At 46.7% G+C, this 26,126-nt stretch overlaps 23 non-coding genes across 23 annotated transcripts; 11 read left to right on the top strand and 12 right to left on the bottom strand.

The window, feature by feature from the left end:
* Window positions 1-822: 822 nt before the first annotated feature.
* On the top strand, window positions 823-917 carry trnai-uau (transfer RNA isoleucine (anticodon UAU)). Its single transcript has 2 exons — window positions 823-860; window positions 882-917. It is a non-coding gene; the product is annotated as a tRNA-Ile (tRNA).
* Window positions 918-1,409: 492 nt separating this feature from the next.
* Window positions 1,410-1,481, bottom strand: trnaw-cca (transfer RNA tryptophan (anticodon CCA)). The gene has a single exon. It is a non-coding gene; the product is annotated as a tRNA-Trp (tRNA).
* Window positions 1,482-2,897: 1,416 nt separating this feature from the next.
* Window positions 2,898-2,992, top strand: trnai-uau (transfer RNA isoleucine (anticodon UAU)). The gene is made up of 2 exons: window positions 2,898-2,935; window positions 2,957-2,992. It is a non-coding gene; the product is annotated as a tRNA-Ile (tRNA).
* A 518-nt stretch (window positions 2,993-3,510) lies between these two features.
* trnaw-cca (transfer RNA tryptophan (anticodon CCA)) lies at window positions 3,511-3,582 on the bottom strand. The gene has a single exon. It is a non-coding gene; the product is annotated as a tRNA-Trp (tRNA).
* Window positions 3,583-4,996: 1,414 nt separating this feature from the next.
* trnai-uau (transfer RNA isoleucine (anticodon UAU)) lies at window positions 4,997-5,091 on the top strand. Its single transcript has 2 exons — window positions 4,997-5,034; window positions 5,056-5,091. It is a non-coding gene; the product is annotated as a tRNA-Ile (tRNA).
* A 518-nt stretch (window positions 5,092-5,609) lies between these two features.
* Window positions 5,610-5,681, bottom strand: trnaw-cca (transfer RNA tryptophan (anticodon CCA)). Its single transcript has one exon. It is a non-coding gene; the product is annotated as a tRNA-Trp (tRNA).
* A 2,821-nt stretch (window positions 5,682-8,502) lies between these two features.
* Window positions 8,503-8,574, bottom strand: trnaw-cca (transfer RNA tryptophan (anticodon CCA)). Its single transcript has one exon. It is a non-coding gene; the product is annotated as a tRNA-Trp (tRNA).
* Window positions 8,575-9,986: 1,412 nt separating this feature from the next.
* trnai-uau (transfer RNA isoleucine (anticodon UAU)) lies at window positions 9,987-10,081 on the top strand. Its single transcript has 2 exons — window positions 9,987-10,024; window positions 10,046-10,081. It is a non-coding gene; the product is annotated as a tRNA-Ile (tRNA).
* Window positions 10,082-10,599: 518 nt separating this feature from the next.
* On the bottom strand, window positions 10,600-10,671 carry trnaw-cca (transfer RNA tryptophan (anticodon CCA)). Its single transcript has one exon. It is a non-coding gene; the product is annotated as a tRNA-Trp (tRNA).
* Window positions 10,672-12,085: 1,414 nt separating this feature from the next.
* On the top strand, window positions 12,086-12,180 carry trnai-uau (transfer RNA isoleucine (anticodon UAU)). Its single transcript has 2 exons — window positions 12,086-12,123; window positions 12,145-12,180. It is a non-coding gene; the product is annotated as a tRNA-Ile (tRNA).
* A 518-nt stretch (window positions 12,181-12,698) lies between these two features.
* On the bottom strand, window positions 12,699-12,770 carry trnaw-cca (transfer RNA tryptophan (anticodon CCA)). Its single transcript has one exon. It is a non-coding gene; the product is annotated as a tRNA-Trp (tRNA).
* Window positions 12,771-14,183: 1,413 nt separating this feature from the next.
* Window positions 14,184-14,278, top strand: trnai-uau (transfer RNA isoleucine (anticodon UAU)). The gene is made up of 2 exons: window positions 14,184-14,221; window positions 14,243-14,278. It is a non-coding gene; the product is annotated as a tRNA-Ile (tRNA).
* A 518-nt stretch (window positions 14,279-14,796) lies between these two features.
* On the bottom strand, window positions 14,797-14,868 carry trnaw-cca (transfer RNA tryptophan (anticodon CCA)). Its single transcript has one exon. It is a non-coding gene; the product is annotated as a tRNA-Trp (tRNA).
* A 1,414-nt stretch (window positions 14,869-16,282) lies between these two features.
* On the top strand, window positions 16,283-16,377 carry trnai-uau (transfer RNA isoleucine (anticodon UAU)). Its single transcript has 2 exons — window positions 16,283-16,320; window positions 16,342-16,377. It is a non-coding gene; the product is annotated as a tRNA-Ile (tRNA).
* Window positions 16,378-16,895: 518 nt separating this feature from the next.
* trnaw-cca (transfer RNA tryptophan (anticodon CCA)) lies at window positions 16,896-16,967 on the bottom strand. Its single transcript has one exon. It is a non-coding gene; the product is annotated as a tRNA-Trp (tRNA).
* A 1,414-nt stretch (window positions 16,968-18,381) lies between these two features.
* On the top strand, window positions 18,382-18,476 carry trnai-uau (transfer RNA isoleucine (anticodon UAU)). Its single transcript has 2 exons — window positions 18,382-18,419; window positions 18,441-18,476. It is a non-coding gene; the product is annotated as a tRNA-Ile (tRNA).
* A 518-nt stretch (window positions 18,477-18,994) lies between these two features.
* On the bottom strand, window positions 18,995-19,066 carry trnaw-cca (transfer RNA tryptophan (anticodon CCA)). The gene has a single exon. It is a non-coding gene; the product is annotated as a tRNA-Trp (tRNA).
* Window positions 19,067-20,480: 1,414 nt separating this feature from the next.
* Window positions 20,481-20,575, top strand: trnai-uau (transfer RNA isoleucine (anticodon UAU)). The gene is made up of 2 exons: window positions 20,481-20,518; window positions 20,540-20,575. It is a non-coding gene; the product is annotated as a tRNA-Ile (tRNA).
* A 518-nt stretch (window positions 20,576-21,093) lies between these two features.
* Window positions 21,094-21,165, bottom strand: trnaw-cca (transfer RNA tryptophan (anticodon CCA)). Its single transcript has one exon. It is a non-coding gene; the product is annotated as a tRNA-Trp (tRNA).
* Window positions 21,166-22,579: 1,414 nt separating this feature from the next.
* On the top strand, window positions 22,580-22,674 carry trnai-uau (transfer RNA isoleucine (anticodon UAU)). The gene is made up of 2 exons: window positions 22,580-22,617; window positions 22,639-22,674. It is a non-coding gene; the product is annotated as a tRNA-Ile (tRNA).
* A 518-nt stretch (window positions 22,675-23,192) lies between these two features.
* trnaw-cca (transfer RNA tryptophan (anticodon CCA)) lies at window positions 23,193-23,264 on the bottom strand. Its single transcript has one exon. It is a non-coding gene; the product is annotated as a tRNA-Trp (tRNA).
* A 1,414-nt stretch (window positions 23,265-24,678) lies between these two features.
* Window positions 24,679-24,773, top strand: trnai-uau (transfer RNA isoleucine (anticodon UAU)). The gene is made up of 2 exons: window positions 24,679-24,716; window positions 24,738-24,773. It is a non-coding gene; the product is annotated as a tRNA-Ile (tRNA).
* A 518-nt stretch (window positions 24,774-25,291) lies between these two features.
* trnaw-cca (transfer RNA tryptophan (anticodon CCA)) lies at window positions 25,292-25,363 on the bottom strand. Its single transcript has one exon. It is a non-coding gene; the product is annotated as a tRNA-Trp (tRNA).
* Between the last annotated feature and the right edge of the window lie 763 nt (window positions 25,364-26,126).

Here is a 26,126-nt window from a genome sequence, read left to right as displayed (position 1 = left end):
GCTACATCCCCACCGGCGAGAGGCTGCTCGCAAACCTTGTATCTCCTTCCAAAAAAAACACTCAAACTGTCATTTCTACACTCTCAAAGCACTGGGAAGTCCGTTTCATTGATTTTCATGTCGTAACTTTAAACCCACGCATGACCCAATGTCCGGATGAAGCTGGTTCAGTTACTTCCACGTTTTGCCTCTTTTGTAAAATGCAAAGTGAATCGAATGAAAATGAAAAGATTATTTGAACGTTTCATCTGTGTTGCTGAGGAATTCAAGAAGCAGCAAGATTGGACTCGCAGCGATGGAGATGGAGGTTTTGGAATCACTGTCACTCCAGTGGAAAGCCTGAAAAGCACTACTTTGCAGCAGTGCCAGTCGTGTAGTGGTATCATACAAGATTCCCATTCTTGTGACTCGCGTTCGATTCCCAGCTGGTGCACCCGACATGCTGCGCTTCCCCTCTTGTTTCCCCACACTGGTACTTGAATCGTGTGGTTAGGTCCATACCTTACTCATAAATTGAGTATGGAAAGATGGCCTGGATTTTGAACAGTCTATGTATGGCTTCGTGTCAAGGTGAAGAGCTGACTTGTGAATTTCTGTGACTGTTCATCCCATTAACTTTCATCCATTTTCTAGCACACAGTTTCTCAGGAAAGTCAATCTTGTCCACATATCTTTCCTTCACAAATTGGGCTAATGTGGAACACAAGGAACACTGGCATTCGACATGGTAAACATGGATGCATGTCAATCTACCAACTTCCCTTGGCTTTCTTGTGACTCAGTGGGACGCGACTATACATCCTTTCTTGGACCAGTTTTCTGGCTCTAGTGGCACAATCGGTTAGCGCACGGTACTTATAGAGCAGTACGCAGCCCGTGTCATGCCGAGGTTGTGAGTTCAAGCCTCACCTAGAGCAGTTAGATTTTCTGCCTGGTGTTCAATTCCATGTAATGCTACCCCAGGAAAGGTAATGGTATTGTGAAATGAAAAAGCTGCTATGTTGCATGGAGAAGCTCCCTCCGCAGTCATGAACAGGAAAGTGCATCCAACGGTTGCTTTCGCAAACATCTATGCTTTGCCAAATGGAAAAATGATGTCATTCTGGCACGCAATGCTGGCTTCACATTCATGTGGAATTTGACTTTGGTTGGCAGATCAACGGCAGCGTTGGTGGTATAGTGGCAAGCATAGCTGCCTTCCCAGCAGTTGACCTGGCTTCGATTCCCGGCCAATGCAAAACCTTTAGTTGCACATTCGCAGCGGACAGGTGGCAGCAATAGTTCAAAGTGCATGGCTACGTGTGAGTCTGGCAAAATCAGTGACATTTAGGTGCTTTGTGAATTTACGTTGCCGCTTGTGGACTTTTTATTGGAACTCTGGCGTTGGGCCTTCCCGTTGTACAAAACACTGACCCCGACGTGAATCGAACACGCACCCTTCTGATCTGGAGTCAGACGCGCTACCGTTGCGCCACGAGGTCTCAGGGAGAAAGAGTGTCCCGTGAAACAGTGGTGTTGAAAGTATGTTGATGTCCAAAGTTTGTGTGTGTTCTGTTGGGTTAGGCAGTGGAATGCTTTGATTACTACTACTAGCGAGATAGTCGCTCTATCCACGAAGCAACACTCAGCATAGCAGAGCCTATAGCTCGCTGTTAGTCCGTGTACCTCATAGGTATCACACCTGGCATCAGTGCCCAATAATTCCCTTGCTTTGACAACTGTCTGTCTATGACTTCACCTACAGACGTGGACAAGACGTGGGTTTTAGATCGTATGTGTGTCAACATGAAGTTCGAGAGGTTCACGGTGCCGTAAACAAAACGCTCTAGCCTTTCGAGGGCACTCCAATTGGACCAGCTGTGGGTGCTTGCCATCTCGTCGTTTCTTTCACTTTTCACTTTGCATGCATACACATTTCTCTGAGAATGACGGCATAGACTGCGTATAAGCCCTAAACGAGAACGAGTGATTAATCCCAGGCTCCCGATTTCTTCACTACTTCCTAAGTTAAAAGACGGCCTGGAGATGCCAAGGATTGAACGCGGGGACTTCATACATGCACTCTACCACTGAGTTACATCCCCACCGGCGAGAGGCTGCTCGCAAACCTTGTATCTCCTTCCAAAAAAAACACTCAAACTGTCATTTCTACACTCTGAAAGCACTGGGAAGTCCGTTTCATTGATTTTCATGTCGTAACTTTAAACCCACGCATGACCCAATGTCCGGATGAAGCTGGTTCAGTTACTTCCATGTTTTGCCTCTTTTGTAAAATGCAAAGTGAATCGAATGAAAATGAAAAGATTGTTTGAACGTTTCATCTGTGTTGCTGAGGAATTCAAGAAGCAGCAAGATTGGACTCACAGCGATTGAGATGGAGGTTTTGGAATCACTGTCACTCCAGTGGAAAGCCTGAAAAGCGCTACGTTGCAGCAGTGCCAGTCGTGTAGTGGTATCATACAAGATTCCCATTCTTGTGACTCGCGTTTGATTCCCGGCTGGTGCACCCGACATGCTGCGCTTCCCCTCTTGTTTCCCCACACACCCCTACTTGAATCGTGTGGTTAGGTCCAAATCTTACTCATAAATTGAGTATGGAAAGATGGCCTGGATTTTGAAAAGTCTATGTATGGCTTCGTGTCAAGGTGAAGAGCTGACTTGTGAATTTCTGTGACTGTTCATCCCATTAACTTTCATCCATTTTCTAGCACACAGTTTCTCAGGAAAGTCAATCTTGTCCACATATCTTTCCTTCACAAATTGGGCTAATGTGGAACACTAGGAACACTGGCATTCGACATGGTAAACATGGATGCATGTCAATCTACCAACTTCCCTTGGCTTTCTTGTGACTCAGTGGGACGCGGCTATACATCCTTTCTTGGACCAGTTTTCTGGCTCTAGTGGCGCAATCGGTTAGCGCACGGTACTTATAGAGCAGTACGCAGCCCGTGTCATGCCGAGGTTGTGAGTTCAAGCCTCACCCAGAGCAGTTAGCTTTTCTGCCTGGTGTTCAATTCCATGTAATGCTACCCCAGGAAAGGTAATGGTATTGTGAAATGAAAAAGCTGCTATGTTGCATGGAGAAGCTCCCTCCGCAGTCATGAACAGGAAAGTGCATCCAACGGTTGCTTTCACAAACATCTATGCTTTGCCAAATGGAAAAATGATGTCATTCTGGCACGCAATGCTGGCTTCACATTCATGTGGAATTTGACTTTGGTTGGCAGATCAACGGCAACGTTGGTGGTATAGTGGCAAGCATAGCTGCCTTCCCAGCAGTTGACCTGGCTTTGATTCCCGGCCAATGCAAAACCTTTCGTTGCACATTCGCAGCGGACAGGTGGCAGCAATAGTTCAATGTGCATGGCTACGTAGATCCCTTTGTTCCTAATGGCAAGTGTGAGTCTGGCAAAATCATTGACATTTAGGTGCTTTGTGAATTTACGTTGCCGCTTGTGGACTTTTTATTGGAACTCTGGCGTTGGGCCTTCCCGTTGTACAAAACACTGACCCCGACGTGAATCGAACACGCACCCTTCTGATCTGGAGTCAGACGCGCTACCGTTGCGCCACGAGGTCTCAGGGTGAAAGAGTGTCCCGTGAAACAGTGGTGTTGAAAGTATGTTGATGTCCAAAGTTTGTGTGTGTTCTGTTGGGTTAGGCAGTGGAATGCTTTGATTACTACTACTAGCGAGATAGTCGCTCTATCCACGAAGCAACACTCAGCATAGCAGAGCCTATAGCTCGCTGTTAGTCCGTGTACCTCATAGGTATCACACCTGGCATCAGTGCCCAATAATTCCCTTGCTTTGACAACTGTCTGTCTATGACTTCACCTACAGACGTGGACAAGACGTGGGTTTTAGATCGTGTGTGCGTCAACATGAAGTTCGAGAGGTTCACGGTGCCGTAAACAAAACGCTCTAGCCTTTCGAGGGCACTCCAATTGGACCAGCTGTGGGTGCTTGCCATCTCGTCGTTTCTTTCACTTTTCACTTTGCATGCATACACATGTCTCTGAGAATGACGGCACAGAGTGCGTATAAGCCCTAAACGAGAACGAGTGATTAATCCCAGGCTCCCGATTTCTTCACTACTTCCTAAGTTAAAAGACGGCCTGGAGATGCCAAGGATTGAACGCGGGGACCTCATACATGCACTCTACCACAGAGCTACATCCCCACCGGCGAGAGGCTGCTCGCAAACCTTGTATCTCCTTCCAAAAAAAACACTCAAACTGTCATTTCTACACTCTCAAAGCACTGGGAAGTCCGTTTCATTGATTTTCATGTCGTAACTTTAAACCCACGCATGACCCAATGTCCGGATGAAGCTGGTTCAGTTACTTCCACGTTTTGCCTCTTTTGTAAAATGCAAAGTGAATCGAATGAAAATGAAAAGATTGTTTGAACGTTTCATCTGTGTTGCTGAGGAATTCAAGAAGCAGCAAGATTGGACTCGCAGCGATGGAGATGGAGGTTTTGGAATCACTGTCACTCCAGTGGAAAGCCTGAAAAGCGCTACTTTGCAGCAGTGCCAGTCGTGTAGTGGTATCATACAAGATTCCCATTCTTGTGACTCGCGTTCGATTCCCGGCTGGTGCACCCGACATGCTGCGCTTCCCCTCTTGTTTCCCCACACTGGTACTTGAATCGTGTGGTTAGGTCCATACCTTACTCATAAATTGAGTATGGAAAGATGGCCTGGATTTTGAACAGTCTATGTATGGCTTCGTGTCAAGGTGAAGAGCTGACTTGTGAATTTCTGTGACTGTTCATCCCATTAACTTTCATCCATTTTCTAGCACACAGTTTCTCAGGAAAGTCAATCTTGTCCACATATCTTTCCTTCACAAATTGGGCTAATGTGGAACACTAGGAACACTGTAATTCGAAATGGTAAACATGGATGCATGTCAATCTACCAACTTCTCTTGGCTTTCTTGTGACTCAGTGGGACGCGGCTATACATCCTTTCTTGAGCAAGTTTTCTGGCTCTAGTGGCGCAATCGGTTAGCGCACGGTACTTATAGAGCAGTACGCAGCCCGTGTCATGCCGAGGTTGTGAGTTCAAGCCTCACCTAGAGCAGTTATCTTTTCTGCCTGGTGTTCAATTCCATGTAATGCTTCCCCAGGAAAGGTAATGGTATTGTGAAATGAAAAAGCTGCTATGTTGCATGGAGAAGCTCCCTCCGCAGTCATGAACAGGAAAGTGCATCCAACGGTTGCTTTCGCAAACATCTATGCTTTGCCAAGTGGGAAAATGAAGTCATTCTGGCACGCAATGCTGGCTTCACATTCATGTGGAATTTGACTTTGGTTGGCAGATCAACGGCAGTGTTGGTGTTATAGTGGCAAGCATAGCTGCCTTCCCAGCAGTTGACCTGGCTTCGATTCCCGGCCAATGCAAAACCTTTAGTTGCACATTCGCAGCGGACAGGTGGCAGCAATAGTTCAAAGTGCATGGCTACGTAGATCCCTTTGTTCCTAATGGCAAGTGTGAGTCTGGCAAAATCAGTGACATTTAGGTGCTTTGTGAATTTACGTTGCCGCTTGTGGACTTTTTATTGGAACTCTGGCGTTGGGCCTTCCCGTTGTACAAAACACTGACCCCGACGTGAATCGAACACGCACCCTTCTGATCTGGAGTCAGACGCGCTACCGTTGCGCCACGAGGTCTCAGGGCGAAAGAGTGTCCCGTGAAACAGTGGTGTTCAAAGTATGTTGATGTCCAAAGTTTGTGTGTGTTCTGTTGGGTTAGGCAGTGGAATGCTTTGATTACTACTACTAGCGAGATAGTCGCTCTATCCACGAAGCAACACTCAGCATAGCAGAGCCTATAGCTCGCTGTTAGTCCGTGTACCTCATAGGTATCACACCTGGCATCAGTGCCCAATAATTCCCTTGCTTTGACAACTGTCTGTCTATGACTTCACCTACAGACGTGGACAAGACGTGGGTTTTAGATCGTATGTGCGTCAACATGAAGTTCGAGAGGTTCACGGTGCCGTAAACAAAACGCTCTAGCCTTTCGAGGGCACTCCAATTGGACCAGCTGTGGGTGCTTGCCATCTCGTCGTTTCTTTCACTTTTCACTTTGCATGCATACACATGTCTCTGAGAATGACGGCACAGAGTGCGTATAAGCCCTAAACGAGAACGAGTGATTAATCCCAGGCTCCCGATTTCTTCACTACTTCCTAATTTAAAAGACGGCCTGGAGATGCCAAGGATTGAACGCGGGGACCTCATACATGCACTCTACCACAGAGCTACATCCCCACCGGCGAGAGGCTGCTCGCAAACCTTGTATCTCCTTCCAAAAAAAACACTCAAACTGTCATTTCTACACTCTCAAAGCACTGGGAAGTCCGTTTCATTGATTTTCATGTCGTAACTTTAAACCCACGCATGACCCAATGTCCGGATGAAGCTGGTTCAGTTACTTCCACGTTTTGCCTCTTTTGTAAAATGCAAAGTGAATCGACTGAAAATGAAAAGATTGTTTGAACGTTTCATCTGTATTGCTGAGGATTTCAAGAAGCAGCAAGATTGGACTCGCAGCGATGGAGATGGAGGTTTTGGAATCACTGTCACTCCAGTGGAAAGCCTGAAAAGCGCTACTTTGCAGCAGTGCCAGTTGTGTAGTGGTATCGTACAAGATTCCCATTCTTGTGACTCGCGTTCGATTCCCGGCTGGTGCACCCGACATGCTGCGCTTCCCCTCTTGTTTCCCCACACTGGTACTTGAATCGTGTGGTTAGGTCCATACCTTACTCATAAATTGAGTATGGAAAGATGGCCTGGATTTTGAACAGTCTATGTATGGCTTCGTGTCAAGGTGAAGAGCTGACTTGTGAATTTCTGTGACTGTTCATCCCATTAACTTTCATCCATTTTCTAGCACACAGTTTCTCAGGAAAGTCAATCTTGTCCACATATCTTTCCTTCACAAATTGGGCTAATGTGGAACACTAGGAACACTGGCAAAAGTTTGTGTCCAAAGTTTGTGTGTGTTCTGTTGGGTTAGGCAGTGGAATGCTTTGATTACTACTACTAGCGAGATAGTCGCTCTATCCACGAAGCAACACTCAGCATAGCAGAGCCTATAGCTCGCTGTTAGTCCGTGTACCTCATAGGTATCACACCTGGCATCAGTGCCCAATAATTCCCTTGCTTTGACAACTGTCTGTCTATGACTTCACCTACAGACGTGGACAAGACGTGGGTTTTAGATCGTATGTGCGTCAACATGAAGTTCGAGAGGTTCACGGTGCCGTAAACAAAACGCTCTAGCCTTTCGAGGGCACTCCAATTGGACCAGCTGTGGGTGCTTGCCATCTCGTCGTCTCTTTCATTTTTCACTTTGCATGCATACACATGTCTCTGAGAATGACGGCACAGAGTGCGTATAAGCCCTAAACGAGAACGAGTGATTAATCCCAGGATCACGATTTCGTCACAACTTCCTAAGTTAAAAGACGGCCTGGAGATGCCAAGGATTGAACGCGGGGACCTCATACATGCACTCTACCACAGAGCTACATCCCCACCGGCGAGAGGCTGCTCGCAAACCTTGTATCTCCTTCCAAAAAAAACACTCAAACTGTCATTTCTACACTCTCAAAGCACTGGGAAGTCCGTTTCATTGATTTTCATGTCGTAACTTTAAACCCACGCATGACCCAATGTCCGGATGAAGCTGGTTCAGTTACTTCCACGTTTTGCCTCTTTTGTAAAATGCAAAGTGAATCGAATGAAAATGAAAAGATTGTTTGAACGTTTCATCTGTGTTGCTGAGGAATTCAAGAAGCTGCAAGATTGGACTCGCAGCGATGGAGATGGAGGTTTTGGAATCACTGTCACTCCAGTGGAAAGCCTGAAAAGCGCTACTTTGCAGCAGTGCCAGTCGTGTAGTGGTATCATACAAGATTCCCATTCTTGTGACTCGCGTTCGATTCCCGGCTGGTGCACCCGACATGCTGCGCTTCCCCTCTTGTATCCCCACACTGGTACTTGAATCGTGTGGTTAGGTCTATACCTTACTCATAAATTGAGTATGGAAAGATGGCCTGGATTTTGAACAGTCTATGTATGGCTTCGTGTCAAGGTGAAGAGCTGACTTGTGAATTTCTGTGACTGTTCATCCCATTAACTTTCATCCATTTTCTAGCACACAGTTTCTCAGGAAAGTCAATCTTGTCCACATATCTTTCCTTCACAAATTGGGCTAATGTGGAACACTAGGAACACTGGCATTCGAAATGGTAATTATGGATGCATGTCAATCTACCAACTTCTCAAACCTTTAGTTGCACATTCGCAGCGGACAGGTGGCAGCAATAGTTCAAAGTGCATGGCTACGTAGATCCCTTTGTTCCTAATGGCAAGTGTGAGTCTGGCAAAATCAGTGACATTTAGGTGCTTTGTGAATTTACGTTGCCACTTGTGGACTTTTTATTGGAACTCTGGCTTTGGGCCTTCCCGTTGTACAAAACACTGACCCCGACGTGAATCGAACACGCACCCTTCTGATCTGGAGTCAGACGCGCTACCGTTGCGCCACGAGGTCGCAGGGCGAAAGAGTGTCCCGTGAAACAGTGGTGTTCAAAGTATGTTGATGTCCAAAGTTTGTGTGTGTTCTGTTGGGTTAGGCAGTGGAATGTTTTGATTACTACTACTAGCGAGATAGTCGCTCTATCCACGAAGCAACACTCAGCATAGCAGAGCCTATAGCTCGCTGTTAGTCCGTGTACCTTATAGGTATCACACCTGGCATCAGTGCCCAATAATTCCCTTGCTTTGACAACTGTCTGTCTATGACTTCACCTACAGACGTGGACAAGACGTGGGTTTTAGATCGTATGTGCGTCAACATGAAGTTCGAGAGGTTCACGGTGCCGTAAACAAAACGCTCTAGCCTTTCGAGGGCACTCCAATTGGACCAGCTGTGGGTGCTTGCCATCTCGTCGTTTCTTTCACTTTTCACTTTGCATGCATACACATGTCTCTGAGAATGACGGCACAGAGTGCGTATAAGCCCTAAACGAGAACGAGTGATTAATCCCAGGCTCCCGATTTCTTCACTACTTCCTAAGTTAAAAGACGGCCTGGAGTTGCCAAGGATTGAACGCGGGGACCTCATACATGCACTCTACCACAGAGCTACATCCCCACCGGCGAGAGTTTGCTCGCAAACCTTGTATCTCCTTCCAAAAAAAACACTCAAACTGTCATTTCTACACTCTCAAAGCACTGGGAAGTCCGTTTCATTGATTTTCATGTCGTAACTTTCAACCCACGCATGACCCAATGTCCGGATGAAGCTGGTTCAGTTACTTCCACGTTTTGCCTCTTTTGTAAAATGCAAAGTGAATCGAATGAAAATGAAAAGATTGTTTGAACGTTTCATCTGTGTTGCTGAGGAATTCAAGAAGCAGCAAGATTGGACTCGCAGCGATGGAGATGGAGGTTTTGGAATCACTGTCACTCCAGTGGAAAGCCTGAAAAGCGCTACTTTGCAGCAGTGCCAGTCGTGTAGTGGTATCATACAAGATTCCCATTCTTGTGACTCGCGTTCGATTCCCGGCTGGTGCACCCGACATGCTGCGCTTCCCCTCGTGTTTCCCCACACTGGTACTTGAATCGTGTGGTTAGGTCCATACCTTACTCATAAATTGAGTATGGAAAGATGGCCTGGATTTTGAACAGTCTATGTATGGCTTCGTGTCAAGGTGAAGAGCTGACTTGTGAATTTCTGTGACTGTTCATCCCATTAACTTTCATCCATTTTCTAGCACAGTTTCTCAGGAAAGTCAATCTTGTCCACATATCTTTCCTTCACAAATTGGGCTAATGTGGAACACTAGGAACACTGGCATTCGACATGGTAAACATGGATGCATGTCAATCTACCAACTTCCCTTGGCTTTCTTGTGACTCAGTGGGACGCGGCTATACATCCTTTCTTGAACCAGTTTTCTGGCTCTAGTGGCGCAATCGGTTAGCGCACGGTACTTATAGAGCAGTACGCAGCCCGTGTCATGCCGAGGTTGTGAGTTCAAGCCTCACCTAGAGCAGTTAGCTTTTCTGCCTGGTGTTCAATTCCATGTAATGCTACCCCAGGAAAGGTAATGGTATTGTGAAATGAAAAAGCTGCTATGTTGCATGGAGAAGCTCCCTCCGCAGTCATGAACAGGAAAGTGCATCCAACGGTTGCTTTCGCAAACATCTATGCTTTGCCAAATGGAAAAATGATGTCATTCTGGCACGCAATGCTGGCTTCACATTCATGTGGAATTTGACTTTGGTTGGCAGATCAACGGCAGCGTTGGTGGTATAGTGGCAAGCATAGCTGCCTTCCCAGCAGTTGACCTGGCTTCGATTCCCGGCCAATGCAAAACCTTTAGTTGCACATTCGCAGCAGACAGGTGGCAGCAATAGTTCAAAGTGCATGGCTACGTAGATCCCTTTGTTCCTAATGGCAAGTGTGAGTCTGGCAAAATCAGTGTCATTTAGGTGCTTTGTGAATTTACGTTGCCGCTTGTGGACTTTTTATTGGAACTCTGGCGTTGGGCCTTCCCGTTGTACAAAACACTGACCCCGACGTGAATCGAACACGCACCCTTCTGATCTGGAGTCAGACGCGCTACCGTTGCGCCACGAGGTCTCAGGACGAAAGAGTGTCCCGTGAAACAGTGGTGTTCAAAGTATGTTGATGTCCAAAGTTTGTGTGTGTTCTGTTGGGTTAGGCAGTGGAATGCTTTGATTACTACTACTAGCGAGATAGTCGCTCTATCCAAGATGCAACACTCAGCATAGCAGAGCCTATAGCTCGCTGTTAGTCCGTGTACCTCATAGGTATCACACCTGGCATCAGTGCCCAATAATTCCCTTGCTTTGACAACTGTCTGTCTATGACTTCACCTACAGACGTGGACAAGACGTGGGTTTTAGATCGTATGTGCGTCAACATGAAGTTCGAGAGGTTCACGGTGCCGTAAACAAAACGCTCTAGCCTTTCGAGGGCACTCCAATTGGACCAGCTGTGGGTGCTTGCCATCTCGTCGTTTCTTTCACTTTTCACTTTGCATGCATACACATGTCTCTGAGAATGACGGCACAGAGTGCGTATAAGCCCTAAACGAGAACGAGTGATTAATCCCAGGCTCCCGATTTCTTCACTACTTCCTAAGTTAAAAGACGGCCTGGAGATGCCAAGGATTGAACGCGGGGACCTCATACATGCACTCTACCACAGAGCTACATCCCCACCGGCGAGAGGCTGCTCGCAAACCTTGTATCTCCTTCCAAAAAAAACACTCAAACTGTCATTTCTACACTCTCAAAGCACTGGGAAGTCCGTTTCATTGATTTTCATGTCGTAACTTTAAACCCACGCATGACCCAATGTCCGGATGAAGCTGGTTCAGTTACTTCCACGTTTTGCCTCTTTTGTAAAATGCAAAGTGAATCGAATGAAAATGAAAAGATTGTTTGAACGTTTCATCTGTGTTGCTGAGGAATTCAAGAAGCAGCAAGATTGGACTCGCAGCGATGGAGATGGAGGTTTTGGAATCACTGTCACTCCAGTGGAAAGCCTGAAAAGCGCTACTTTGCAGCAGTGCCAGTCGTGTAGTGGTATCATACAAGATTCCCATTCTTGTGACTCGCGTTCGATTCCCGGCTGGTGCACCCGACATGCTGCGCTTCCCCTCTTGTTTCACCACACTGGTACTTGAATCGTGTGGTTAGGTCCATACCTTACTCATAAATTGAGTATGGAAAGATGGCCTGGATTTTGAACAGTCTATGTATGGCTTCGTGTCAAGGTGAAGAGCTGACTTGTGAATTTCTGTGACTGTTCATCCCATTAACTTTCATCCATTTTCTAGCACACAGTTTCTCAGGAAAGTCAATCTTGTCCACATATCTTTCCTTCACAAATTGGGCTAATGTGGAACACTAGGAACACTGGCATTCGACATGGTAAACATGGATGCATGTCAATCTACCAACTTCCCTTGGCTTTCTTGTGACTCAGTGGGACGCGGCTATACATCCTTTCTTGGACCAGTTTTCTGGCTCTAGTGGCGCAATCGGTTAGCGCACGGTACTTATAGAGCAGTACGCAGCCTGTGTCATGCCGAGGTTGTGAGTTCAAGCCTCACCTAGAGCAGTTAGCTTTTCTGCCTGGTGTTCAATTCCATGTAATGCTACCCCAGGAAAGGTAATGGTATTGTGAAATGAAAAAGCTGCTATGTTGCATGGAGAAGCTCCCTCCGCAGTCATGAACAGGAAAGTGCATCCAACGGTTGCTTTCGCAAACATCTATGCTTTGCCAAATGGAAAAATGATGTCATTCTGGAACGCAATGCTGGCTTCACATTCATGTGGAATTTGACTTTGGTTGGCAGATCAACGGCAGCGTTGGTGGTATAGTGGCAAGCATAGCTGCCTTCCCAGCAGTTGACCTGGCTTTGATTCCCGGCCAATGCAAAACCTTTAGTTGCACATTCGCTGCGCACAGGTGGCAGCAATAGTTCAAAGTGCATGGCTACGTAGATCCCTTTGTTCCTAATGGCAAGTGTGAGTCTGGCAAAATCAGTGACATTTAGGTGCTTTGTGAATTTACGTTGCCGCTTGTGGACTTTTTATTGGAACTCTGGCGTTGGGCCTTCCCGTTGTACAAAACACTGACCCCGACGTGAATCGAACACGCACCCTTCTGATCTGGAGTCAGACGCGCTACCGTTGCGCCACGAGGTCTCAGAGCAAAAGAGTGTCCCGTAAAACAGTGGTGTTCAAAGTATGTTGATGTCCAAAGTTTGTGTGTGTTCTGTTGGGTTAGGCAGTGGAATGCTTTGATTACTACTACTAGCGAGATAGTCGCTCTATCCACGAAGCAACACTCAGCATAGCAGAGCCTATAGCTCGCTGTTAGTCCGTGTACCTCATAGGTATCACACCTGGCATCAGTGCCCAATAATTCCCTTGCTTTGACAACTGTCTGTCTATGACTTCACCTACAGACGTGGACAAGACGTGGGTTTTAGATCGTATGTGCGTCAACATGAAGTTCGAGAGGTTCACGGTGCCGTAAACAAAACGCTCTAGCCTTTCGAGGGCACTCCAATTGGACCAGCTGTGGGTGCTTGCCATCTCGTCGTTTCTTTCACTTTTCACTTTGCATGCATACACATGTCTCTGAGAATGACGGCACAGAGTGCGTATAAGCCCTAAACGAGAACGAGTGATTAATCCCAGGCTCCCGATTTCTTCACTACTTCCTATGTTAAAAGACGGCCTGGAGATGCCAAAATTGAACGCGGGGACCTCATACATGCACTCTACCACAGAGCTACATCCCCACCGGCGAGAGGCTGCTCGCAAACCTTGTATCTCCTTCCAAAAAAAACACTCAAACTGTCATTTCTACACTCTCAAAGCACTGGGAAGTCCGTTTCATTGATTTTCATGTCGTAACTTTAAACCCACGCATGACCCAATGTCCGGATGAAGCTGGTTCAGTTACTTCCACGTTTTGCCTCTTTTGTAAAATGCAAAGTGAATCGAATGAAAATGAAAAGATTGTTTGAACGTTTCATCTGTGTTGCTGAGGAATTCAAGAAGCAGCAAGATTGGACTCGCAGCGATGGAGATGGAGGTTTTGGAATCACTGTCACTCCAGTGGAAAGCCTGAAAAGCGCTACTTTGCAGCAGTGCCAGTCGTGTAGTGGTATCATACAAGATTCCCATTCTTGTGACTCGCGTTCGATTCCCGGCTGGTGCACCCGACATGCTGCGCTTCCCCTCTTGTTTCACCACACTGGTACTTGAATCGTGTGGTTAGGTCCATACCTTACTCATAAATTGAGTATGGAAAGATGGCCTGGATTTTGAACAGTCTATGTATGGCTTCGTGTCAAGGTGAAGAGCTGACTTGTGAATTTCTGTGACTGTTCATCCCATTAACTTTCATCCATTTTCTAGCACACAGTTTCTCAGGAAAGTCAATCTTGTCCACATATCTTTCCTTCACAAATTGGGCTAATGTGGAACACTAGGAACACTGGCATTCGACATGGTAAACATGGATGCATGTCAATCTACCAACTTCCCTTGGCTTTCTTGTGACTCAGTGGGACGCGGCTATACATCCTTTCTTGGACCAGTTTTCTGGCTCTAGTGGCGCAATCGGTTAGCGCACGGTACTTATAGAGCAGTACGCAGCTCTTGTCATGCTGAGGTTGTGAGTTCAAGCCTCACCTAGAGCAGTTAGCTTTTCTGCCTGGTGTTCAATTCCATGTAATGCTACCCCAGGAAAGGTAATGGTATTGTGAAATGAAAAAGCTGCTATGTTGCATGGAGAAGCTCCCTCCGCAGTCATGAACAGGAAAGTGCATCCAACGGTTGCTTTCGCAAACATCTATGCTTTGCCAAATGGAAAAATGATGTCATTCTGGCACGCAATGCTGGCTTCACATTCATGTGGAATTTGACTTTGGTTGGCAGATCAACGGCAGCGTTGGTGGTATAGTGGCAAGCATAGCTGCCTTCCCAGCAGTTGACCTGGCTTCGATTCCCGGCCAATGCAAAACCTTTAGTTGCACATTCGCAGCAGACAGGTGGCAGCAATAGTTCAAAGTGCATGGCTACGTAGATCCCTTTGTTCCTAATGGCAAGTGTGAGTCTGGCAAAATCAGTGTCATTTAGGTGCTTTGTGAATTTACGTTGCCGCTTGTGGACTTTTTATTGGAACTCTGGCGTTGGGCCTTCCCGTTGTACAAAACACTGACCCCGACGTGAATCGAACACGCACCCTTCTGATCTGGAGTCAGACGCGCTACCGTTGCGCCACGAGGTCTCAGGACGAAAGAGTGTCCCGTGAAACAGTGGTGTTCAAAGTATGTTGATGTCCAAAGTTTGTGTGTGTTCTGTTGGGTTAGGCAGTGGAATGCTTTGATTACTACTACTAGCGAGATAGTCGCTCTATCCAAGATGCAACACTCAGCATAGCAGAGCCTATAGCTCGCTGTTAGTCCGTGTACCTCATAGGTATCACACCTGGCATCAGTGCCCAATAATTCCCTTGCTTTGACAACTGTCTGTCTATGACTTCACCTACAGACGTGGACAAGACGTGGGTTTTAGATCGTATGTGCGTCAACATGAAGTTCGAGAGGTTCACGGTGCCGTAAACAAAACGCTCTAGCCTTTCGAGGGCACTCCAATTGGACCAGCTGTGGGTGCTTGCCATCTCGTCGTTTCTTTCACTTTTCACTTTGCATGCATACACATGTCTCTGAGAATGACGGCACAGAGTGCGTATAAGCCCTAAACGAGAACGAGTGATTAATCCCAGGCTCCCGATTTCTTCACTACTTCCTAAGTTAAAAGACGGCCTGGAGATGCCAAGGATTGAACGCGGGGACCTCATACATGCACTCTACCACAGAGCTACATCCCCACCGGCGAGAGGCTGCTCGCAAACCTTGTATCTCCTTCCAAAAAAAACACTCAAACTGTCATTTCTACACTCTCAAAGCACTGGGAAGTCCGTTTCATTGATTTTCATGTCGTAACTTTAAACCCACGCATGACCCAATGTCCGGATGAAGCTGGTTCAGTTACTTCCACGTTTTGCCTCTTTTGTAAAATGCAAAGTGAATCGAATGAAAATGAAAAGATTGTTTGAACGTTTCATCTGTGTTGCTGAGGAATTCAAGAAGCAGCAAGATTGGACTCGCAGCGATGGAGATGGAGGTTTTGGAATCACTGTCACTCCAGTGGAAAGCCTGAAAAGCGCTACTTTGCAGCAGTGCCAGTCGTGTAGTGGTATCATACAAGATTCCCATTCTTGTGACTCGCGTTTGATTCCCGGCTGGTGCACCCGACATGCTGCGCTTCCCCTCTTGTTTCACCACACTGGTACTTGAATCGTGTGGTTAGGTCCATACCTTACTCATAAATTGAGTATGGAAAGATGGCCTGGATTTTGAACAGTCTATGTATGGCTTCGTGTCAAGGTGAAGAGCTGACTTGTGAATTTCTGTGACTGTTCATCCCATTAACTTTCATCCATTTTCTAGCACACAGTTTCTCAGGAAAGTCAATCTTGTCCACATATCTTTCCTTCACAAATTGGGCTAATGTGGAACACTAGGAACACTGGCATTCGACATGGTAAACATGGATGCATGTCAATCTACCAACTTCCCTTGGCTTTCTTGTGACTCAGTGGGACGCGGCTATACATCCTTTCTTGGACCAGTTTTCTGGCTCTAGTGGCGCAATCGGTTAGCGCACGGTACTTATAGAGCAGTACGCAGCCCGTGTCATGCCGAGGTTGTGAGTTCAAGCCTCACCTAGAGCAGTTAGCTTTTCTGCCTGGTGTTCAATTCCATGTAATGCTACCCCAGGAAAGGTAATGGTATTGTGAAATGAAAAAGCTGCTATGTTGCATGGAGAAGCTCCCTCCGCAGTCATGAACAGGAAAGTGCATCCAACGGTTGCTTTCACAAACATCTATGCTTTGCCAAATGGAAAAATGATGTCATTCTGGCACGCAATGCTGGCTTCACATTCATGTGGAATTTGACTTTGGTTGGCAGATCAACGGCAACGTTGGTGGTATAGTGGCAAGCATAGCTGCCTTCCCAGCAGTTGACCTGGCTTCGATTCCCGGCCAATGCAAAACCTTTCGTTGCACATTCGCAGCGGACAGGTGGCAGCAATAGTTCAATGTGCATGGCTACGTAGATCCCTTTGTTCCTAATGGCAAGTGTGAGTCTGGCAAAATCATTGACATTTAGGTGCTTTGTGAATCTACGTTGCCGCTTGTGGACTTTTTATTGGAACTCTGGCGTTGGGCCTTCCCGTTGTACAAAACCATGACCCCGACGTGAATCGAACACGCACCCTTCTGATCTGGAGTCAGACGCGCTACCGTTGCACCACGAGGTCTCAGGGCGAAAGAGTGTCCCGTGAAACAGTGGTGTTCAAAGTATGTTGATGTCCAAAGTTTGTGTGTGTTCTGTTGGGTTAGGCAGTGGAATGCTTTGATTACTACTACTAGCGAGATAGTCGCTCTATCCACGAAGCAACACTCAGCATAGCAGAGCCTATAGCTCGCTGTTAGTCCGTGTACCTCATAGGTATCACACCTGGCATCAGTGCCCAATAATTCCCTTGCTTTGACAACTGTCTGTCTATGACTTCACCTACAGACGTGGACAAGACGTGGGTTTTAGATCGTATGTGCGTCAACATGAAGTTCGAGAGGTTCACGGTGCCGTAAACAAAACGCTCTAGCCTTTCGAGGGCACTCCAATTGGACCAGCTGTGGGTGCTTGCCATCTCGTCGTTTCTTTCACTTTTCACTTTGCATGCATACACATGTCTCTGAGAATGACGGCACAGAGTGCGTATAAGCCCTAAACGAGAACGAGTGATTAATCCCAGGCTCCCGATTTCTTCACTACTTCCTAAGTTAAAAGACGGCCTGGAGATGCCAAGGATTGAACGCGGGGACCTCATACATGCACTCTACCACAGAGCTACATCCCCACCGGCGAGAGGCTGCTCGCAAACCTTGTATCTCCTTCCAAAAAAAACACTCAAACTGTCATTTCTACACTCTCAAAGCACTGGGAAGTCCGTTTCATTGATTTTCATGTCGTAACTTTAAACCCACGCATGACCCAATGTCCGGATGAAGCTGGTTCAGTTACTTCCACGTTTTGCCTCTTTTGTAAAATGCAAAGTGAATCGAATGAAAATGAAAAGATTGTTTGAACGTTTCATCTGTGTTGCTGAGGAATTCAAGAAGCAGCAAGATTGGACTCGCAGCGATGGAGATGGAGGTTTTGGAATCACTGTCACTCCAGTGGAAAGCCTGAAAAGCGCTACTTTGCAGCAGTGCCAGTCGTGTAGTGGTATCATACAAGATTCCCATTCTTGTGACTCGCGTTCGATTCCCGGCTGGTGCACCCGACATGCTGCGCTTCCCCTCTTGTTTCCCCACACTGGTACTTGAATCGTGTGGTTAGGTCCATACCTTACTCATAAATTGAGTATGGAAAGATGGCCTGGATTTTGAACAGTCTATGTATGGCTTCGTGTCAAGGTGAAGAGCTGACTTGTGAATTTCTGTGACTGTTCATCCCATTAACTTTCATCCATTTTCTAGTACACAGTTTCTCAGGAAAGTCAATCTTGTCCACATATCTTTCCTTCACAAATTGGGCTAATGTGGAACACTAGGAACACTGTAATTCGAAATTGTAAACATGGATGCATGTCAATCTACCAACTTCCCTTGGCTTTCTTGTGACTCAGTGGGACGCGGCTATACATCCTTTCTTGGACCAGTTTTCTGGCTCTAGTGGCGCAATCGGTTAGCGCACGGTACTTATAGAGCAGTACGCAGCCTGTGTCATGCCGAGGTTGTGAGTTCAAGCCTCACCTAGAGCAGTTAGCTTTTCTGCCTGGTGTTCAATTCCATGTAATGCTACCCCAGGAAAGGTAATGGTATTGTGAAATGAAAAAGCTGCTATGTTGCATGGAGAAGCTCCCTCCGCAGTCATGAACAGGAAAGTGCATCCAACGGTTGCTTTCGCAAACATCTATGCTTTGCCAAATGGAAAAATGATGTCATTCTGGCACACAATGCTGGCTTCACATTCATGTGGAATTTGACTTTGGTTGGCAGATCAACGGCAGCGTTGGTGGTATAGTGGCAAGCATAGCTGCCTTCCCAGCAGTTGACCTGACTTCAATTCCCGGCCAATGCAAAACCTTTAGTTGCACATTCGCAGCGGACAGGTGGCAGCAATAGTTCAAAGTGCATGGCTACGTAGATCCCTTTGTTCCTAATGGCAAGTGTGAGTCTGGCAAAATCAGTGACATTTAGGTGCTTTGTGAATTTACCTTGCCGCTTGTGGACTTTTTATTGGAACTCTGGCGTTGGGCCTTCCCGTTGTACAAAACACTGAACCCGACGTGAATCGACCACGCACCCTTCTGATCTGGAGTCAGACGCGCTACCGTTGCGCCACGAGGTCTCAGGGTGAAAGAGTGTCCCGTGAAACAGTGGTGTTCAAAGTATGTTGATGTCCAAAGTTTGTGTGTGTTCTGTTGGGTTAGGCAGTGGAATGCTTTGATTACTACTACTAGCGAGATAGTCGCTCTATCCACGAAGCAACACTCAGCATAGCAGAGCCTATAGCTCGCTGTTAGTCCGTGTACCTCATAGGTATCACACCTGGCATCAGTGCCCAATAATTCCCTTGCTTTGACAACTGTCTGTCTATGACTTCACCTACAGACGTGGACAAGCGGTGGGTTTTAGATCGTATGTGTGTCAACATGAAGTTCGAGAGGTTCACGGTGCCGTAAACAAAACGCTCTAGCCTTTCGAGGGCACTCCAATTGGACCAGCTGTGGGTGCTTGCCATCTCGTCGTTTCTTTCACTTTTCACTTTGCATGCATACACATTTCTCTGAGAATGACGGCACAGAGTGCGTATAAGCCCTAAACGAGAACGAGTGATTAATCCCAGGCTCCCGATTTCTTCACTACTTCCTAAGTTAAAAGACGGCCTGGAGATGCCAAGGATTGAACGCGGGGACCTCATACATGCACTCTACCACTGAGTTACATCCCCACCGGCGAGAGGCTGCTCGCAAACCTTGTATCTCCTTCCAAAAAAAACACTCAAACTGTCATTTCTACACTCTGAAAGCACTGGGAAGTCCGTTTCATTGATTTTCATGTCGTAACTTTCAACCCACGCATGACCCAATGTCCGGATGAAGCTGGTTCAGTTACTTCCACGTTTTGCCTCTTTTGTAAAATGCAAAGTGAATCGAATGAAAATGAAAAGATTGTTTGAACGTTTCATCTGTGTTGCTGAGGAATTCAAGAAGCAGCAAGATTGGACTCACAGCGATTGAGATGGAGGTTTTGGAATCACTGTCACTCCAGTGGAAAGCCTGAAATGCGCTACTTTGCAGCAGTGCCAGTCGTGTAGTGGTATCATACAAGATTCCCATTCTTGTGACTCGCGTTCGATTCCCGGCTGGTGCACCCGACATGCTGCGCTTCCCCTCTTGTTTCCCCACACTGGTACTTGAATCGTGTGGTTAGGTCCATATCTTACTCATAAATTGAGTATGGAAAGATGGCCTGGATTTTGAAAAGTCTATGTATGGCTTCGTGTCAAGGTGAAAAGCTGACTTGTGAATTTCTGTGACTGTTCATCCCATTAACTTTCATCCATTTTCTAGCACACAGTTTCTCAGGAAAGTCAATCTTGTCCACATATCTTTCCTTCACAAATTGGGCTAATGTGGAACACTAGGAACACTGACATTCGAAATTGTAAACATGGATGCATGTCAATCTACCAACTTCCCTTGGCTTTCTTGTGACTCAGTGGGACGCGGCTATACATCCTTTCTTGGACGAGTTTTCTGGCTCTAGTGGCGCAATCGGTTAGCGCACGGTACTTATAGAGCAGTACGCAGCCTGTGTCATGCCGAGGTTGTGAGTTCAAGCCTCACCTAGAGCAGTTAGCTTTTCTGCCTGGTGTTCAATTCCATGTAATGCTACCCCAGGAAAGGTAATGGTATTGTGAAATGAAAAAGCTGCTATGTTGCATGGAGAAGCTCCCTCCGCAGTCATGAACAGGAAAGTGCATCCAACGGTTGCTTTCGCAAACATCTATGCTTTGCCAAATGGAAAAATGATGTCATTCTGGCACGCAATGCTGGCTTCACATTCATGTGGAATTTGACTTTGGTTGGCAGATCAACGGCAGCGTTGGTGGTATAGTGGCAAGCATAGCTGCCTTCCCAGCAGTTGACCTGACTTCGATTCCCGGCCAATGCAAAACCTTTAGTTGCACATTCGCAGCGGACAGGTGGCAGCAATAGTTCAAAGTGCATGGCTACGTAGATCCCTTTGTTCCTAATGGCAAGTGTGAGTCTGGCAAAATCAGTGACATTTAGGTGCTTTGTGAATTTACCTTGCCGCTTGTGGACTTTTTATTGGAACTCTGGCGTTGGGCCTTCCCGTTGTACAAAACACTGAACCCGACGTGAATCGACCACGCACCCTTCTGATCTGGAGTCAGACGCGCTACCGTTGCGCCACGAGGTCTCAGGGTGAAAGAGTGTCCCGTGAAACAGTGGTGTTCAAAGTATGTTGATGTCCAAAGTTTGTGTGTGTTCTGTTGGGTTAGGCAGTGGAATGCTTTGATTACTACTACTAGCGAGATAGTCGCTCTATCCACGAAGCAACACTCAGCATAGCAGAGCCTATAGCTCGCTGTTAGTCCGTGTACCTCATAGGTATCACACCTGGCATCAGTGCCCAATAATTCCCTTGCTTTGACAACTGTCTGTCTATGACTTCACCTACAGACGTGGACAAGCGGTGGGTTTTAGATCGTATGTGTGTCAACATGAAGTTCGAGAGGTTCACGGTGCCGTAAACAAAACGCTCTAGCCTTTCGAGGGCACTCCAATTGGACCAGCTGTGGGTGCTTGCCATCTCGTCGTTTCTTTCACTTTTCACTTTGCATGCATACACATTTCTCTGAGAATGACGGCACAGAGTGCGTATAAGCCCTAAACGAGAACGAGTGATTAATCCCAGGCTCCCGATTTCTTCACTACTTCCTAAGTTAAAAGACGGCCTGGAGATGCCAAGGATTGAACGCGGGGACCTCATACATGCACTCTACCACTGAGTTACATCCCCACCGGCGAGAGGCTGCTCGCAAACCTTGTATCTCCTTCCAAAAAAAACACTCAAACTGTCATTTCTACACTCTGAAAGCACTGGGAAGTCCGTTTCATTGATTTTCATGTCGTAACTTTCAACCCACGCATGACCCAATGTCCGGATGAAGCTGGTTCAGTTACTTCCACGTTTTGCCTCTTTTGTAAAATGCAAAGTGAATCGAATGAAAATGAAAAGATTGTTTGAACGTTTCATCTGTGTTGCTGAGGAATTCAAGAAGCAGCAAGATTGGACTCACAGCGATTGAGATGGAGGTTTTGGAATCACTGTCACTCCAGTGGAAAGCCTGAAATGCGCTACTTTGCAGCAGTGCCAGTCGTGTAGTGGTATCATACAAGATTCCCATTCTTGTGACTCGCGTTCGATTCCCGGCTGGTGCACCCGACATGCTGCGCTTCCCCTCTTGTTTCCCCACACTGGTACTTGAATCGTGTGGTTAGGTCCATATCTTACTCATAAATTGAGTATGGAAAGATGGCCTGGATTTTGAAAAGTCTATGTATGGCTTCGTGTCAAGGTGAAAAGCTGACTTGTGAATTTCTGTGACTGTTCATCCCATTAACTTTCATCCATTTTCTAGCACACAGTTTCTCAGGAAAGTCAATCTTGTCCACATATCTTTCCTTCACAAATTGGGCTAATGTGGAACACTAGGAACACTGACATTCGAAATTGTAAACATGGATGCATGTCAATCTACCAACTTCCCTTGGCTTTCTTGTGACTCAGTGGGACGCGGCAATACATCCTTTCTTGGACGAGTTTTCTGGCTCTAGTGGCGCAATCGGTTAGCGCACGGTACTTATAGAGCAGTACGCAGCCTGTGTCATGCCGAGGTTGTGAGTTCAAGCCTCACCTAGAGCAGTTAGCTTTTCTGCCTGGTGTTCAATTTCATGTAATGCTACCCCAGGAAAGGTAATGGTATTGTGAAATGAAAAAGCTGCTATGTTGCATGGAGAAGCTCCCTCCGCAGTCATGAACAGGAAAGTGCATCCAACGGTTGCTTTCGCAAACATCTATGCTTTGCCAAATGGAAAAATGATGTCATTCTGGCACGCAATGCTGGCTTCACATTCATGTGGAATTTGACTTTGGTTGGCAGATCAACGGCAGCGTTGGTGGTATAGTGGCAAGCATAGCTGCCTTCCCAGCAGTTGACCTGACTTCGATTCCCGGCCAATGCAAAACCTTTAGTTGCACATTCGCAGCGGACAGGTGGCAGCAATAGTTCAAAGTGCATGGCTACGTAGATCCCTTTGTTCCTAATGGCAAGTGTGAGTCTGGCAAAATCAGTGACATTTAGGTGCTTTGTGAATTTACCTTGCCGCTTGTGGACTTTTTATTGGAACTCTGGCGTTGGGCCTTCCCGTTGTACAAAACACTGAACCCGACGTGAATCGACCACGCACCCTTCTGATCTGGAGTCAGACGCGCTACCGTTGCGCCACGAGGTCTCAGGGTGAAAGAGTGTCCCGTGAAACAGTGGTGTTCAAAGTATGTTGATGTCCAAAGTTTGTGTGTGTTCTGTTGGGTTAGGCAGTGGAATGCTTTGATTACTACTACTAGCGAGATAGTCGCTCTATCCACGAAGCAACACTCAGCATAGCAGAGCCTATAGCTCGCTGTTAGTCCGTGTACCTCATAGGTATCACACCTGGCATCAGTGCCCAATAATTCCCTTGCTTTGACAACTGTCTGTCTATGACTTCACCTACAGACGTGGACAAGACGTGGGTTTTAGATCGTATGTGCGTCAACATGAAGTTCGAGAGGTTCACGGTGCCGTAAACAAAACGCTCTAGCCTTTCGAGGGCACTCCAATTGGACCAGCTGTGGGTGCTTGCCATCTCGTCGTTTCTTTCACTTTTCACTTTGCATGCATACACATTTCTCTGAGAATGACGGCACAGAGTGCGTATAAGCCCTAAACGAGAACGAGTGATTAATCCCAGGCTCCCGATTTCTTCACTACTTCCTAAGTTAAAAGACGGCCTGGAGATGCCAAGGATTGAACGCGGGGACCTCATACATGCACTCTACCACTGAGTTACATCCCCACCGGCGAGAGGCTGCTAAAAAACCTTGTATCTCCTTCCAAAAAAAACACTCAAACTGTCATTTCTACACTCTGAAAGCACTGGGAAGTCCGTTTCATTGATTTTCATGTCGTAACTTTAAACCCACGCATGACCCAAAGTCCGGATGAAGCTGGTTCAGTTACTTCCACGTTTTTCCTCTTTTGTAAAATGCAAAGTGAATCGAATGAAAATGAAAAGATTGTTTGAACGTTTCATCTGTGTTGCTGAGGAATTCAAGAAGCAGCAAGATTGGACTCACAGCGATTGAGATGGAGGTTTTGGAATCACTGTCACTCCAGTGGAAAGCCTGAAAAGCGCTACTTTGCAGCAGTGCCAGTCGTGTAGTGGTATCATACAAGATTCCCATTCTTGTGACTCGCGTTCGATTCCCGGCTGGTGCACCCGACATGCTGCGCTTCCCCTCTTGTTTCCCCACACTGGTACTTGAATCGTGTGGTTAGGTCCATATCTTACTCATAAATTGAGTATGGAAAGATGGCCTGGATTTTGAAAAGTCTATGTATGGCTTCGTGTCAAGGTGAAGAGCTGACTTGTGAATTTCTGTGACTGTTCATCCCATTAACTTTCATCCATTTTCTAGCACACAGTTTCTCAGGAAAGTCAATCTTGTCCACATATCTTTCCTTCACAAATTGGGCTAATGTGGAACACTAGGAACACTGGCATTCGACATGGTAAACATGGATGCATGTCAATCTACCAACTTCCCTTGGCTTTCTTGTGACTCAGTGGGACGCGGCTATACATCCTTTCTTGCACCAGTTTTCTGGCTCTAGTGGCGCAATCGGTTAGCGCACGGTACTTATAGAGCAGTACGCAGCCCGTGTCATGCCGAGGTTGTGAGTTCAAGCCTCACCTAGAGCAGTTAGCTTTTCTGCCTGGTGTTCAATTCCATGTTATGCTACCCCAGGAAAGGTAATGGTATTGTGAAATGAAAAAGCTGCTATGTTGCATGGAGAAGCTCCCTCCGCAGTCATGAACATGAAAGTGCATCCAACGGTTGCTTTCGCAAACATCTATGCTTTGCCAAATGGAAAAATGATGTCATTCTGGCACGCAATGCTGGCTTCACATTCATGTGGAATTTGACTTTGGTTGGCAGATCAACGGCAGCGTCGGTGGTATAGTGGCAAGCATAGCTGCCTTCCCAGCAGTTGACCTGGCTTCGATTCCCGGCCAATGCAAAACCTTTAGTTGCACATTCGCAGCGGACAGGTGGCAGCAATAGTTCAAAGTGCATGGCTACGTAGATCCCTTTGTTCCTAATGGCAAGTGTGAGTCTGGCAAAATCAGTGACATTTAGGTGCTTTGTGAATTTACGTTGCCGCTTGTGGACTTTTTATTGGAACTCTGGCGTTGGGCCTTCCCGTTGTACAAAACACTGACCCCGACGTGAATCGAACACGCACCCTTCTGATCTGGAGTCAGACGCGCTACCGTTGCGCCACGAGGTCTCAGGGCGAAAGAGTGTCCCGTGAAACAGTGGTGTTCAAAGTATGTTGATGTCCAAAGTTTGTGTGTGTTCTGTTGGGTTAGGCAGTGGAATGCTTTGATTACTACTACTAGCGAGATAGTCGCTCTATCCACGAAGCAACACTCAGCATAGCAGAGCCTATAGCTCGCTGTTAGTCCGTGTACCTCATAGGTATCACACCTGGCATCAGTGCCCAATAATTCCCTTGCTTTGACAACTGTCTGTCTATGACTTCACCTACAGACGTGGACAAGACGTGGGTTTTAGATCGTATGTGCGTCAACATGAAGTTCGAGAGGTTCACGGTGCCGTAAACAAAACGCTCTAGCCTTTCGAGGGTACTCCAATTGGACCAGCTGTGGATGCTTGCCATCTCGTCGTTTCTTTCACTTTTCACTTTGCATGCATACACATGTCTCTGAGAATGACGGCACAGACTGCGTATAAGCCCTAAACGAGAACGAGTGATTAATCCCAGGCTCCCGATTTCTTCACTACTTCCTAATTTAAAAGACGGCCTGGAGATGCCAAGGATTGAACGCGGGGACCTCATACATGCACTCTACCACAGAGCTACATCCCCACCGGCGAGAGGCTGCTCGCAAACCTTGTATCTCCTTCCAAAAAAAACACTCAAACTGTCATTTCTACACTCTCAAAGCACTGGGAAGTCCGTTTCATTGATTTTCATGTCGTAACTTTAAACCCACGCATGACCCAATGTCCGGATGAAGCTGGTTCAG

Source organism: Amia ocellicauda, chromosome 16, assembly GCF_036373705.1.
Source record: "Amia ocellicauda isolate fAmiCal2 chromosome 16, fAmiCal2.hap1, whole genome shotgun sequence".
Lineage (NCBI taxonomy): Eukaryota > Metazoa > Chordata > Actinopteri > Amiiformes > Amiidae > Amia > Amia ocellicauda.
The sequence above is the reverse complement of the archived record's forward strand: the minus strand, read 5'-3'. Positions and strand labels throughout refer to the sequence as shown.